The 15,553-nt window shown below is 46.0% G+C and overlaps 1 protein-coding gene across 1 annotated transcript in view; it reads left to right on the plus strand.

Annotated features, from left to right (window-relative positions):
- Positions 1-15,553, plus strand: part of MSH2 (mutS homolog 2) — a 239,271-nt gene that overhangs the window by 95,065 nt on the left and 128,653 nt on the right. The window lies entirely within an intron of this gene.

Here is a 15,553-nt window from a genome sequence, read left to right on the forward strand (position 1 = left end):
CACTGGGGATATATGGTGTGGAATGTAAGCACATCTGTCTCATGCATTTGTAATCAAACAGGCTATGTGTTCCTCAAAGAGACAGTAGGGAAAATTCCGTCTAGAATTAGCAGGATTTTAGATGTAAAAGGTTCATTGGTTTTGCTTCACAATTGCAAGCAACAAATGTAGTGTTACAGAAATCCTAAGCTCATTTTTTTTTTATCACAGTAGATGGGGAGAGACCATTTTTGTGGATTTAAACAAGAAAATGTTCATATGCATGCTTGTGTACACAGGTTCCAATGTATTGTCCCTGGAGCAGCCTTAAACAACAAAGGAACCAATGTAATAAGCTGCACTACCCTCTAATTCAGTGTTCCCCCAAGTCCAGTCCTGGAGTACCCCTTTCCAGTCAGGTTTTCAGGATATCCACAATGAATATACGTGAACTTGATTTGCATATATTTCCTCCATTACATGCAAATCTTTCATGCATATTCATTGTGAATATCCTGAAAACCTGACTGACAAGGAGTACTCCAGGACCAGACTTTTTTATTATTTTTATTTTATTACATTTGTACCCTGCGCTTTCCCACTCATAGCAGGTTCAATGCGGCTTACATATTATATACAGGTACTTATTTGTACCTGGGGCAGTGGAGGGTTAAGTGACTTGCCCAGAGTCACAAGGAGCTGCCTGTGCCTGAAGTGGGAATCGAACTCAGTTCCTCAGTTCCCCAGGACCAAAGTCCACCACCCTAACCACTAGGCCACTCCTCCACTGTTGCTACTGTTGCTACTATTTGAGATTCTACATGGAATATTCCACTAGCAACATTCCATGTAGAAGTCGGCCCTTGCAGATCACCAATGTGGACGCGCAGGCTTCTGCTTCTGTGAGTCTGACGTCCTGCACATACGTGCAGGACGTCAGACTCACAGTAACAGAAGCCTGCGCAGCCTTCTACACGGAATGTTGCTAGTGGAATAGCAACATTCCATGTAGAATGTCCAATAGTAGCAACATTCCATGTAGAACCTCCAATAGTATCTATTTTATTTTTGTTACATTTGTACCCTGCGCTTTCCCACTCATGGCAGGCTCAATGTGGCAGGCTCAATGCGGCTTACATGGGGCAATGGAGGGTTAAGTGACTTGCCTGCAGTGGGAATCGAACCCAGTTCCCCAGGACCAAAGTCCACCACTCTAACCACTAGGCCACTCCTCCACTTGGGAAACACTGCTCTAATGGAGCAATTTCATTTTGATTTTGTTGCACTAATCTTACTGTACTACTAATTATCATTTCTGTAGCACTATTAAATGTACACGTTATATGCAGGTACTTTGTCCTGATTCAGTAAGGGTTTTAGTGTTGAAAAATCCACACTAAAGCAATCATGCTAACCAGTAACATGGTCAGCATGCAAGTCATATGCATACCAGTTGTATAGAGGGCGACCAAAACTGGGATTTTTGTTTTCAGCTGAAATTCACCTCAGAGTTTAAATCCGAAAGCAGCATGGCATACCATCCCCTCGGAACCAAAGCACTGCCCTCGAACCACTTGTAGCCCCAGGCCTACATTAGAAGCCCTGGTGATCTAATGGCCTAGTTGGGGCAGGAGTCATTTCCAGTCCTAGCAGTCATTTTGAATGTGGAGCCAGCATGGGCAGGAGTGACTTTCCTCTCTGAGCACACCACCCGAACTCTCATCCACGCTCTCATTACCTCTCGCCTTGACTACTGCAACCTACTCCTCACTGGCCTCCCACTTAACCATCTATCCCTCCTTCAATCTGTTCAGAACTCTGCTGCGCGTCTTATCTTCCGCCTAGACCGATATGCTCATATCACCCCTCTCCTCAAGTCACTTCACTGGCTTCCGATCAGGTACCGCATTCAATTCAAGCTTCTCCTTCTTACCTACAAATGCACTCAATCTGCAGCCCCTAATTACCTCTCTACCTTTATCTCCCCTTATGCTCCTACCTGTAACCTCCGCTCACAGGACAAATCCCTCCTCTCAGTACCATTCTCCACCACCGCCAACTCCAGGCTCCGCCCTTTCTGCCTCGCTTCACCCTTTGCTTGGAATAAACTTCCTGAGCCCTTACGCCAAGCCCCCTCCCTAACCATCTTCAAATCCTTGCTCAAAGCCCACCTCTTCAATGTTGCTTTCGGCACCTAACCTTTATACCTTCAGGAAATCTAGACTGCCCCAATTTGACTGCCCCTACTTGACTGACTGTACATTTGTCCTTTAGATTGTAAGTTCCTTGAGCAGGGACTGTCCTTCTATATTAAATTGTACAGCGCTGCGTAACCCTAGTAGCGCTTTAGAAATGTTAAGTAGTAGTGACTGGGGATCACTCCTGCTCTGACTAAGCCACTAGACCACTAGGGCTTCTAACACAGGCCTGGGGGTGGGGGGCTATGGGTGATGGGAGGGTGGCACTTTTTGTCAGTTTTGGTTTCAGCTGAAAGTGCACTAGCATTTTCAGCTGAAACCAAAACATGGCTGAATCTCAGTTTGGAGCCGGTGTTGGTGCCAAAACTGAAACTAAAATTCTATCAGCCTCTACCATTGAGTCAGGAATTTCCCTTAATGTTAAATAAAATAATAATAATAACATAATAATAATAATAATATTTTGACTCTGAATCTTTACTTCAGCTGATGGTCATCTGACCATTTCAGAGGATTTGAGGCCCAAGTGGGCCTTGTTGCAACTCCATTCCCAAGGCTGTCTGGACAAGGGTACCTGGCACAGGGAGGCCCTTGACCAGAAAACTTCCATACTTTGTTACCCCCTCTGGACAATTAGTACTTTCCTGGTCTGGTGAGGAGTTCAGTGTTTCCTCTTGCTGCCGTCTTGAAAAATGGTGGGATCTAACCCCTAGTTGTGCGTGACATACCCATGTTAGTGTTTTAGAAATATACAGAGAAGTGCTGCTGTCCTGTTGGCTTGAGAGGATTGTAAAACCAGAAAGCAGTGCAGCATGAGATCTGGGGCAGTTTCCTTGATTCTACCAGAGTTATGGTCCCAGATGTGTGCATTTGAAAAGCAAATGCAGGGGTCTTTGACCAGAAATCATCATCCTTTCAGAAGTTTTCAGTTAAAGCTCGGTCTTCGTGTCTACATTAAACTTGACTAATAAAACGAATAAAAATGTAATTGTTGAATCTCAGATATTTTCGTGACTAGTCTTGGGATGATGCTGTGATCAATATGTGGAATAATTGTTGTTTTAATATGGGGTTCAGAGACCCCTAGGTTCTGCCCGGTACTGGAGCTCAGCTGTCCAGTAGCGGTGAGAACCTCAGAAGAAGGCTGATTGGACCTCAAATCTGACTACATCTCTAAATAGAATATTAATTACCATTCCTTAACCAACCCAAGAGATTATTAACGAATATTAGAGAAGACAAGGAGAGACACTATAATTCTAAAGATTATGAATTTATTCACTCACCCAAAGACACCAAAGGATATACAAATGGCATGTACAATCAATCGGCTACAGGAAGGTAATTCTCCAGCTGCAAGCAGGTGCTATCTGGGTCTTAGGTGATATAACTTACCACTCAAGGGTATTCAGGGAAAAGCAATTGGGTAATTTGCCAATTCTATTGGAGTGTATTGGTTTTCCCTGGAGAGAGAAAGCAACCATGGCCCCTCTCTAACTTAAACCAGGAAATACACTGATTTTTATAGGTGCACTCAGGATATGGATAATATGACAGTAGATATACCTGATTGGATCTATGCTATTGTCATGGTTACCACTGATTGGCTTATGCTAATGAGTAGCTTTTATCTTGTAAACATGTTTTCGTCTTTAGCTCGCTTGACCACAAATCTTAAGCAAGACCCTACATCTGGCTATACCTTTCCTTTCCCACCATGTTGCTGACCACAATGTCACTCTGTCCTTTAGACCCCCACCTTTGTGTTTCCTGTTGTTCCCTTCAGTGCTCCAACACTGGGAGTTCAAGCAAGAGTCACCCAGGCCTGTAAGTTTTTCCTTCATTTTACAGCCTGAACCAAAGTCTAGGCAGGGGACCAAGGCTCAATGCTGTAGCATTTTTATACATTGTCTTCAAGTAAATGTATAGTGTGATTGATATTCTGAGCTTATGCACTTAATGATGTAAGAAGGTGATCTTATCTAACTTCATTTAATGGGATACACCATTAAACTGTGCTCTTTATTAGTTATAAATTTAATGTTGGCAAATAGACAGGAGGAACAATTATTAGTCATTGGGTAATGCATGATCCTGTCGGCTTCCATGCACTGCTTTGGCCTTTTATCAAAAACTGAGAGAGAATAAGATCAGCTTCCAAAGGAGTGGAATTTTTCTTGCCGCCTCTTATTTCATATTTCACCCTTCTTTGATTGTGCATGATATTCCAAATTAATGCATGCCTTTTTTTCATTGTAATATTTAAAAAAAACACGTTCTTTTTTTTTTCCCCCTTATATCTTCAAACCCTTTCCCCCTCTCTGAATCATTGCTAGTTTGGTGGCTGGAGGAGCAATCCTTTAAGGTAGTGCTTCTTAATCCAGTCCTTGGGGCACACCAATCCAGTCATGTTTTTCAGGATATCCACGATGAATATGCAGGAGATAGATTTGCATTCACTGCCTCCTTGATATGCAAATCTATCTCCTGCGTATTCATTGTGGATATCCTGAAAAACATGACTGGATGGGTGTGCCCTGTGGATTGTGCTGAGAAGCACTGCCTTAAGGTATACCATCAACCCACCACTCTCCGCAGGGTTTCTCAACCCAGTCTTTGTGGGGGGGGGGAACCCCAAGGCAGTCTGATTTTCAAGATATCCACAATGAATACGTGTGAGATTTCCATGCACCGTCTCCATTGTATGCAAATGTATCTCATTCATATTTATTTATATCATTTATACCCCCACAGTTTCCCACCACTGGCAGGCTCAATGTGGCTTACAACATTTAGTTAACAAACAGGAAATTACAATAAATGGAAAGTGACACGAGGGGCGGAAAGGTACAGGGTTAAGAGAAAGTAGTTAAGTCCGCAAGATTTTTTGTTGAAAGTATATGCATGGCATATTGATACCAAGAAAGCTAAATCAACCAGAGAAGACACTTGGAGAGGAACTAGATTGTGAACAGTGTTGTTTAAACATGAGGAGTGGCCTAGTGGTTAGGGTGGTGGACTTTGGTCCTGGGGAACTGAGGAACTGAGTTCGATTCCCACTTCAGGCACAGGCAGCTCCTTGTGACTCTGGGCAAGTCACTTAACCCTCCATTGCCCCATGTAAGCCGCATTGAGCCTGCCATGAGTGGGAAAGCGCAGGGTAACAAAAATAAAATAGATACTATTGGAGATTCTACATGGAATGTTGCTACTATTGGACATTCTACATGGAATGTTGCTATTCCACTAGCAACATTCCATGTAGAAGCCTGCGCGGCCACATTGGTGATCTGCAAGGGCCGACTTCTACATGGAATGTTGCTAGTGGAATAGCAACATTCCATGTAGAATCTCAAATAGTAGCAACAGTGGAGGACTGGCCTAGTGGTTAGGGTGGTGGACTTTGGTCCTGAGGAACTGAGTTCGATTCTCACTTCAGGCACAGGCAGCTCCTTGTGACTCTGGGCAAGTCACTTAACCCTCCATTGCCCCATGTAAGTCGCACTGAGCCTGCCATGGGTGGGAAAGCGTGGGGTACAAATGTAACAAAAATAAAATAGGGCCAAATGCACAAAGGCAGGCATAAAATACTGCAGCCTCGGTAAAATGTAGCGACTCGTAAACAGCGAGCAATGCACAAAGAGAATTGTATGCAGATGAGCGTCCCAGATTCCCCTTTGTGCATCGTTCACCGTTTCTGAGTCTCAACTATCAAACGCCTAGGTATCCGAGAATTTTTTTTAATCCTTTTACCTTGGTCATTGCATATTTAGGGGCTCATTTTCAAAGCACTTAGACTTGCAGAGTTCCATAAGTTACTATGGGGCTCATTTTTCAAAAGAGAGAGAAACGTCCAAAAAGTGGCATAAATCTGCATTTGGATGTTTTTCTCACAAAAAGTCCAAATTGGTATTTTCAAAATCAATGTTTAGATGTTTTTCTATGAAGTCCGTCGGAAGTGTGTTCAAATCTCAAGGGGGTGTGTTTAAGGGTCTGACTAAAACTAAGACATTTTGAACTAGACCTGTTCTTATAACGAATAAGGCACAAAAAGGTGCCCAAAATGACCAGTTAACCACTGGAGGGAATCAGGGATGACCTCCGCTTACTTCCCCAGTGGTCACTGACCCCCCTCCCACCCCCAAAAAATGTGATTAAAAAGATTACTTGCCAGCCTCAGATGTTATACTCTGGTCCATTACAGCAGCATGCGGGTCCTTGGAGTAGTGGAGTAGTGTAATGGTGGATGTAGTGTACTGCAGATGGGTGGACCCAGGCCCATAGCTCCTCCTACCTGTTATGGTGCAAACTGAGCCCTCCAAAACTTACCAGAAACCCACTGTACCCACAAATAGGTACTCCCTTCACTCATAAGGGCTATTGTAGTGGTGTATAGTTGGGGGTAGTGGATTTTGGGTAGATTTTAGGGGGGCTCCGCAGACAAGGGAGCAACGGTGAGATGTGTACCTGGGAGCATTTATTTGAAGTCCACTGAAGTGCCCCGTAGGGTGCTCCATTGCTCTTCTGGGAAGTCTGTGTGGCCAGTCTACTAAGATTGCTGGCTCTTCCTACATACCAATGGCTTGAATTTGTGTGTTTTTCACTTGGATGATGGTTTTTTTTTTTTTTTTTCAAAAGTGGACCAAAAACAAACTCACAGAGCATAAAAAATATCTAGCAAATAGCCATTTTCGAAAAAAAAAAAAAAATGACGTTTTTTTCTTTTTTGAAAATGGCTATATTCCCCACTTTGGATGTTCTTAGCAAAACATCTAAAGTTGGGCTTAGATGTCATATGCCCCTCCACGTAACTCGGTAAGTCTAAGTGCTTTGAACATATGCCTCTTAGTCTGTTTTTCTTATCTGATATTCCCTTGTTTACCACAGATTTCTAATGGGCTTTACTATACCATATAAAGGAGGTGGGTGTCCTCCTGTTTGACAGGTCAGGGCTTTTATTTTTATTTTTTTGACATCCCGGACCTGTCAAAACAACAACTGTGGGAGGATTGTGTCTAAATATTTTCTTAGCTGATGTAAATGTACAACATGATTGCTGCCTAACTTTACCTAACATGATTAAGGTTTGCAACCTGATTTAATTGACTACATGCCTTCACAGAAATGTTCAGTGCCTTAACTATAAAATACTAGCCGTTGAGCCCGTTAAAATGGGCTACTATTGGAATGGGGGTTTTCCAAGGTCCCCCCCCCCTCCGAGGTCGCTGCTGCCCCCTCCCCCCCCGAGGTCGCTGCTGCCCCCTCCCCCCCGAGGTCGCCGCCACCCCTCTACCCGGCCCGGGCCCTCTGTTCGCTATTAATTCAACTTACATCGCCGCAGCATGCAGATCAGCTGAGCTCCCGTCGGCCTGGCCTTCCTTCTCTGCCTGTGTCCCGCCCTCGTGTGACGTACCGTCGGCGAGGGCGGGACACAGGCAGGGAAGGAAGGCCGACCGGAGCTCAGCTGATCTGCGTGCTGCGGCGATGTAAGTTGAATTAATTGCAATCAGAGGGTCCGGGCCGGGTGGGGGGGGGGGGGTTTACCAGTGGCGGGGATCTCGGGGGGGGGGCGCAGTTTCCCTCTCTGTCCCGCCCCGTCATCACGTATTGACGCGGGGGCGGGACAGAGAGGGAAGTCTCTACTGCGCATTTGCGAGTGAGTTCGGTCACTCACCGTTTATATGTTTGATTATTTAATCTGATTTAACTGTAAAATTTTGATTGCTGGTTTAAAGGTAGAAATTGTTACATAGCTACATTGTTCCCCCTGTGTTAATTGCAAAGCTAGTTGTAGTCTTTTTACTTAGAAGACCACATTATCAAAGCATTAAGCATTTTAGTTAACTGCGTAGCCGAGTTGTTTGAGAGATGGCTGTACTAGAAAATGTTATGGTTTACTTGCTTTATGTAGTCTAATTGTACCCTGGCTCAGGGCCGTGCCGATGCGGTAAGCGGGGTAAGCGCCGCAGGGGGGCGCCCACCTCTGGAGGGCGCCGCCGCGGTGCTTACTCTCGCCCCGCGAGGCCTTTAAATCTTTTTACCTGGTCGCAGCAACGTCAGTGAAAGCGCTGCCGACGTCTCCCTTCCCTTGCACTCATTGGTTCTCTCAGTGTCCCGCCTTCTTCTGACGTCAGAAGAAGGCGGACACTGAGGGAACCAAGAGCGCGAAGGGAAGGTAAACGTCGGCAGCGCTCCGCTTTCACTGATGCTGCATAGGCGCCCCGTATAAGAGGCTTGGGGAGGCTAAGCCTCCCCAGCCCAGCTGTGACCTTTCCCGCCCATGCTGCATTGCCTCCCCCCCCCCCAAACGTAGCCACTTTCCCTCCAGGCCCGAGGCCCGCTCATCCAGACCTGCCAAGTCCGGAGTCTCCCGCACTCACGAGTCTGGGCCGGCAAAGTGGGAAGAAAGTCTCCTCTTCAGCGCGAGTCGCGCGATAAAACAAAAAAAAGAAGCAAGAGCGGGCCGTGGCAGCCTTCAAGCATGGGCTGTCTGCGCTGCAGCCGCTCCTCTCTCTCTCTGCCCCTGGAGGAGCAGGAAGGAAGTTGACATCGACTTCCTGCTCTGCTCCGGGGACAGAGAGGAGCGGCTGCAGTGCCGATAGCCCATGCTGAAAGCTGCTACGGTACAGCCCCGCGCTTGTTCCAGCAGCCAACTGTTGCTCCTGGGGGCTCCAAAGCGGTTGAAGCTGCGTGTGGTGTCGGTCCTCCCAGCTGATTCCTGCACTTTGGGTGCGTGTAACGCGTGCTACTTTTTTTTTTTTTTGTCTGGACTCGGGGCGCTGCTGCTGCTGAAGAGGAGAAGCAGCAGCAGTGGCCAACAAATTAATACCGGGTGGAAGGGGGAGCGAGAGGCACTAGGCAGGTATAATGGAGAGAGTGGGAAGATGGGGAGAGAAGGAGGGGACATGGAGAAGGGCTGGAGTCCTGCAGAAAGGGAGAAGCTGCTTAAAATGAGGAGAAAATGGGAGGGGGGGGGGGGTGAAAGAGGGAAGACACTGGAAGGGAGAGAGAAACTAACAGGAGGAGAAACATTGAAGGATGGGGAGAGAGAGGGGGGCATGATGAATGGAAAAGGGTAGAGAGAGAGACACTGGATGGAAAAGGGGATAGAGGGAGAGAGAGACACTGGATGGAAGGATTGGGAGAGAGGGGGGTAGATGTTGGATGGCAGGATCGGGAGAGGGGGTAGACGAATGGAAGGACATGGAGAGAAAGAGGGAAGAGGAAGACAGAAGGATGGGGAGATAAAGAGGGAAAACGGATGGAAGGATGAGGAGAGGGGGGATAGATGGGACGGGAGAGAAGAGAAATCACTGGACTGGACATGCAGGGGAGAGAGAATTGCTAGATATGGAAGGATGGAGGGGTCAGGGGAGAGAGGAGATTTGCTAGATATGGATGGAGGACAGGGGAGGGAGGAGAGTTGCTGGACACGGATGGATGGATGGATGAATGGAGGGGAGGGGAGTGAGGAGAAATGCTGAATATGGATGGAGGGGAAACTGCTGAATTTAAGGACTGGATTGAAACGCTTTGAGGGCAGATGCAACTGGAGGAAGGATAGGGACAGGGTGCCACAGATGGTAGACAGAACGCATAAGGACACAGGAGGATGGTGGACATGGTGAGTGAAAGAATATCAAATGGAAAGAAGACACCATAAAACAAAGGTAGAAAAAAGTATTTTATTCAGAATGTATTAATTGGAATATGTCAGCTTTTGGAAATGTGCATCTGTGATATTTTGCACGTAAGTTTCAATTTCTCTAGTATTGCTGCATGCCAAGTCTGACTTCTTGAGGTAATTTTCCAATTCATAATTTTGCCTTCATATCTTTTGATTTCTAGTTCCTTTTGTCATATCTGTTGTCATGTGTTTTTCATGTGTGATCAAGGTGCAGTATTCTGCTAGCGTGTACTATTTGCAGCCCTTTTGGTTTTGGTTTTTTCACTAGGTAGTGTATTGGTGTTTTAGAGCCTGGTGTAATTACAGTGCTGCTTTTCCACGCATAAGATTGTAGCTCGTCCTGTCCTTGGAATTAGTGCTGTTATGATTTGGTAAGTTTCTGAGTGTGTTTTTGCACAAGTTTGTGTATAGTGTTTTGCAGTGGAAAGATTGTGTGTTGGCCGTACTAAGGTGACATCAACACTTTAAATTCATTTTAGTTTGTCATAACATCAGACATAGTTTTATAATATTTTGGAGGATCTGATGTTGAATTGTTAACGGTATTAATTGTGATTATTTTACTTTTATTTATTTTTCCTGTGTGTTGTCGGACAATTATGGATGTAAGCCCCGCCCCCTGGTACCACCCATAACCCCGCCCCCTTTAGCCTCCCCAAACAGTTGGGCCACCGACCGCCTATGCTGACGCTGCTGCGACCTCTTCGTTGCCGTCGCGTCGTCCCACCCCCCACTTCACGCGATTTGCGAACCGCGCTGCCGCTTAGCACTGCTTAAAAAAAAATTTACACGTCAGCAGGAACAGGCTGCTTCAGCCAATCCCAGGAGCCTTCCTTCAGCCCTCGGGGGCGGAACACGCTGAAGGAAGGCCCCTGGGATTGGCTGAAGCAGCCTGTTCCTGTTGACGTGTAATTTTTTTTTTTTAAGCAGTGCTAAGCGGTTCGCGAATCGCGTGAAGGGAGAAGACAATTTGCTGGAAATGGAGGGGAGGGGAGAGAGAGGAGGATTGCTGACTATGGATGGAGGAGGGAAGGGCAGAGAGGGACAAGGATGGACATGGGGGCCCAGGGAGAGGACAATTTGCTGGAAATGGAGGGGAGGGGAGAGAGGAGGATTGCTGGCTATGGATGGAGGAGGGAAGGGCAGAGAGGGACAAGGATGGACATGGGGGCCCAGGGAGAGGACAAATTGCTGGAAATGGAGGGGAGGGGAGAGAGGAGGATTGCTGGCTATGGATGGAGGAGGGAAGGGCAGAGAGGGACAAGAATGGACATGGATGGGAGGGCAGGACCCAGGGAGAGAGGAGAAATGGATATAGAGCAAGAAATGAAGAAGAAAGGAGAAAAGTAAAGAAATAAATGGAAAGGAAGCCCTGGAAATGGAGTTAAGAGGACAGATAGCAGCAGACTCAGATACTGGCCAGCATGATCGGAAAAAGAAAGTCACCAGACAACAAAGGTAGAAAAAAATCATTTTATTTTCATTTTAGCGTTTGGAATATGTCTACTTTGAGAATTTACATCTGCTATCTTATTTTGCAATGTATAGCAATTTGTTTCTAAGAATACTGCTAACAATTCCTGTCAGTGTTGCAAGTGGTGAGCGATCATTTTCACCGGGGGGGGGGGGGGGGGGGGCGCCAACTGATAGTCTGCAGGGGGGCGCCAGAGACCCTAGGCACGGCCCTGCCCTGGCTAGTTGAGAAGCAGAGCGCAAATGGTTGCTAAACAGGCTTTGGCATCAGATCTTGATTGTTTTACAAAGCTAGCTTAGCGTTCTTCCTTGGCTGTACAATTTGCTTTATTCTATCCAAAATGTGTGTATTGCATGTTCACAGCAAATCAAATAGTTTCATGTTACTGAGGGAAAATAATTGCCTCTATATCTGAAGAAGCTAAATGTTTGCTTGCTTACCTTAAAAGCAAAGTAGAAAAGCACTTTTCATTGAGGTGGTTGGGGTGGGGTGAGGCTCTGAATTATAGATGATGTGGGGTGTGCCTGAGTTGAGGATGTGGAGACTTGCCTTCTCTTTCTTTGTCTCCTCCTCTTCACCTCTTTCTCCTCTCGCCTCATTTCTGACTCTTGTTATGCCTCTTTCTTGGCTGCATCTTCATCAGCAATGTCTAAGAACTTCCATACACACCCCTGCTGCTCCATATCGAACCTGAAAACATCCTTTGGTAAGGCTGCCAGGCCTTCCTACCATTTCAACACTGCCAGATCCAGTAGCAGTTGAACAAAACCTTGAGTGACTCTGCCATGCTGCTACTCCTTCTTTGACCTCCTGTAGCTCTGTTTTTTTCAGGTGGAAGATCTTGTTGGAGGTTCATCTGCCACCCTTCTGCTGGCTGCCCCTGTGCACTGTATTGCCTACATTTGCACATGTGAAAACAAGTATTTGTTTACCAAATGGGTAGATGAGCAGATGGATGTATCTGTTAACTGGCATGGAGGAGTAAGCCTAATGGTTAGAGTAGTGGGCTGAGACCCAAGGAAGCCCGGTTCAAATTCCACTGTGGCTCCATGTGATCTTGAGCAAGTCATTTAACTGTCTATTGCAGTGGGTACAAATCTAAATTGTAAACACTCCAGGGACAGGAAAATATCTACTGTACCTGAATGTAACTCATCTTGAACTGCTGAGAAAAGGCATGAGCTGTATCGAACATTGTAGAACAGTAAGGTAACAATATTAGTGCAACTAATAATTATTCCTGAGACATACAGTGGGGGAAATAAGTATTTGATCCCTTGCTGATTTTGTAAGTTTGCCCACTGACAAAGACATGAGCAGCCCATAATTGAAGGGTAGGTTATTGGTAACAGTGAGAGATAGCACATCACAAATTAAATCCGGAAAATCACATTGTGGAAAGTATATGAATTTATTTGCATTCTGCAGAGGGAAATAAGTATTTGATCCCTCTGGCAAACAAGACCTAATACTTGGTGGCAAAACCCTTGTTGGCAAGCACAGCGGTCAGACGTCTTCTGTAGTTGATGATGAGGTTTGCACACATGTCAGGAGGAATTTTGGTCCACTCCTCTTTGCAGATCATCTCTAAATCATTAAGAGTTCTGGGCTGTCGCTTGGCAACTCGCAGCTTCAGCTCCCTCCATAAGTTTTCAATGGGATTAAGGTCTGGTGACTGGCTAGGCCACTCCATGACCCTAATGTGCTTCTTCCTGAGCCACTCCTTTGTTGCCTTGGCTGTATGTTTTGGGTCATTGTCGTGCTGGAAGACCCAGCCGCGACCCATTTTTAAGGCCCTGGCGGAGGGAAGGAGGTTGTCACTCAGAATTGTACGGTACATGGCCCCATCCATTCTCCCATTGATGCGGTGAAGTAGTCCTGTGCCCTTAGCAGAGAAACACCCCCAAAACATAACATTTCCACCTCCATGCTTGACAGTGGGGACGGTGTTCTTTGGGTCATAGGCAGCATTTCTCTTCCTCCAAACACGGCGAGTTGAGTTCATGCCAAAGAGCTCAATTTTTGTCTCATCTGACCACAGCACCTTCTCCCAATCACTCTCGGCATCATCCAGGTGTTCACTGGCAAACTTCAGACGGGCCGTCACATGTGCCTTCCGGAGCAGGGGGACCTTGCGGGCACTGCAGGATTGCAATCCGTTATGTCGTAATGTGTTACCAATGGTTTTCGTGGTGACAGTGGTCCCAGCTGCCTTGAGATCATTGACAAGTTCCCCCCTTGTAGTTGTAGGCTGATTTCTAACCTTCCTCATGATCAAGGATACCCCACGAGGTGAGATTTTGCGTGGAGCCCCAGATCTTTGTCGATTGACAGTCATTTTGTACTTCTTCCATTTTCTTACTATGGCACCAACAGTTGTCTCCTTCTCGCCCAGCATCTTACTGATGGTTTTGTAGCCCATTCCAGCCTTGTGCAGGTGTATGATCTTGTCCCTGACATCCTTAGACAGCTCCTTGCTCTTGGCCATTTTGTAGAGGTTAGAGTCTGACTGATTCACTGAGTCTGTGGACAGGTGTCTTTCATACAGGTGACCATTGCCGACAGCTGTCTGTCATGCAGGTAACGAGTTGATTTGGAGCATCTACCTGGTCTGTAGGGGCCAGATCTCTTACTGGTTGGTGGGGGATCAAATACTTATTTCCCTCTGCAGAATGCAAATAAATTCATATACTTTCCACAATGTGATTTTCCGGATTTAATTTGTGATGTGCTCTCTCTCACTGTTACCAATAACCTACCCTTCAATTATGGGCTGCTCATGTCTTTGTCAGTGGGCAAACTTACAAAATCAGCAAGGGATCAAATACTTATTTCCCCCACTGTAACTACCGATGCTATTCTAAGACCACATGCCAATAGGTTCTGACTCACTTAGAAAATAGCAATGCTTTCTATCTTGCCCCAGCCATAGGAAGGATAACTGACCTCAACCTGTAGGCTGCCTGGAAAAGTCCTTTGGCTCCCTCTGTGTGTCAGGTCTCGCCTTTCTCCTTCGGACTCCAAGCTAAAGTTTCCCAGTTGGCTCCTGAACAAGACCATGTAGATAGGCTGCCTGCTCCGCCGTGTCTTCAGTCTGTGTTCATTGTGCAAGACTATCAGCAATGAAGTTGGAATGCACATAGATCTTCTCTGGAACTATCTTAGTTGAAGCTAAAAGATGCTACTCTACTACTACTACTACTTAGCATTTCTATAGCGCTGCCAGGGTTATGCAGCGCTGTACAAGTTTAAACACGGGGAGGGACAGTCCCTGCTCAAAAGAGCTTACAATCTAACGTACTGGTTCTTTGTAGTTCAGCTCTTTTATGAGCATTGTGGGCTTTAGCCCTTCTGCAATACTCGGAGGAACTACATCTTGGCTAGTGAAATAGGACCCATCAGACAAAGGTGTCTTTCTAACAGGCTATAACTGCCTTTGTAGCTGTTGTCTTAACTTCTTGAGTTAAGACCTCCTGCCAGTCGGTGTCCCTTATATAGTGAACACCTTATCTCGCATGTAACAGTTCTCTGGATGAGCTGGGCAGACAAAGACTGCTGGCATGAAGTGTGCATGTGGACAGTTTGGTAAAGCTTTGGTCCACTAGGATTACTGAGTAACCAGATGGTAATTGTTACTAGCTGGGCAGAGGAATTCCTGTGCAGACTATAGGAGGCCCCCTTCTTATCAGAGCAGGTACTGCTGGCGATTTACAAGAGATGGTCAGCAAAGATCAGGGCCGTGCCAAGGGTCTCTGGCGCCCCCCTGCAGACTATCAGTTGGCGCCCCCCCCCCCCCAGTGAAAATGATCGCTCACCACTTACCACACTGACAGGAATTGTCAGCAATATACTTAGAAACAAAATTGCTATACATTGCAAAATAAGATAGCAGATGTAAATTCTCAAAGTGGACATATTCCAAACACTAAAATGAAAATAAAATGATTTTTTTTCTACCTTTGTTGTCTGGTGACTTTCTTTTTCCGATCATTCTGATTCTGCTGCTATCTGTCCTCTTAACTCCGTTTCCAGGGCTTCCTTTCCATTTATTTCTTTCCTTTCCTTTCCTCCTTTCTTCTTCATTTCTGGTCCTCAGCTTCTGCCTATTTTCTTCATCCATGTGCAATTTTTCTCCTCTTTTCCTTTTCCCTCATTTCATCTCCTTCATCCCTTCCCTTTATGTCCAGCAATTTCTCCTCTCTCCCTGAGCCCTGC

The sequence above is a fragment of the Microcaecilia unicolor genome, chromosome 3, assembly GCF_901765095.1.
Source record: "Microcaecilia unicolor chromosome 3, aMicUni1.1, whole genome shotgun sequence".
Lineage (NCBI taxonomy): Eukaryota > Metazoa > Chordata > Amphibia > Gymnophiona > Siphonopidae > Microcaecilia > Microcaecilia unicolor.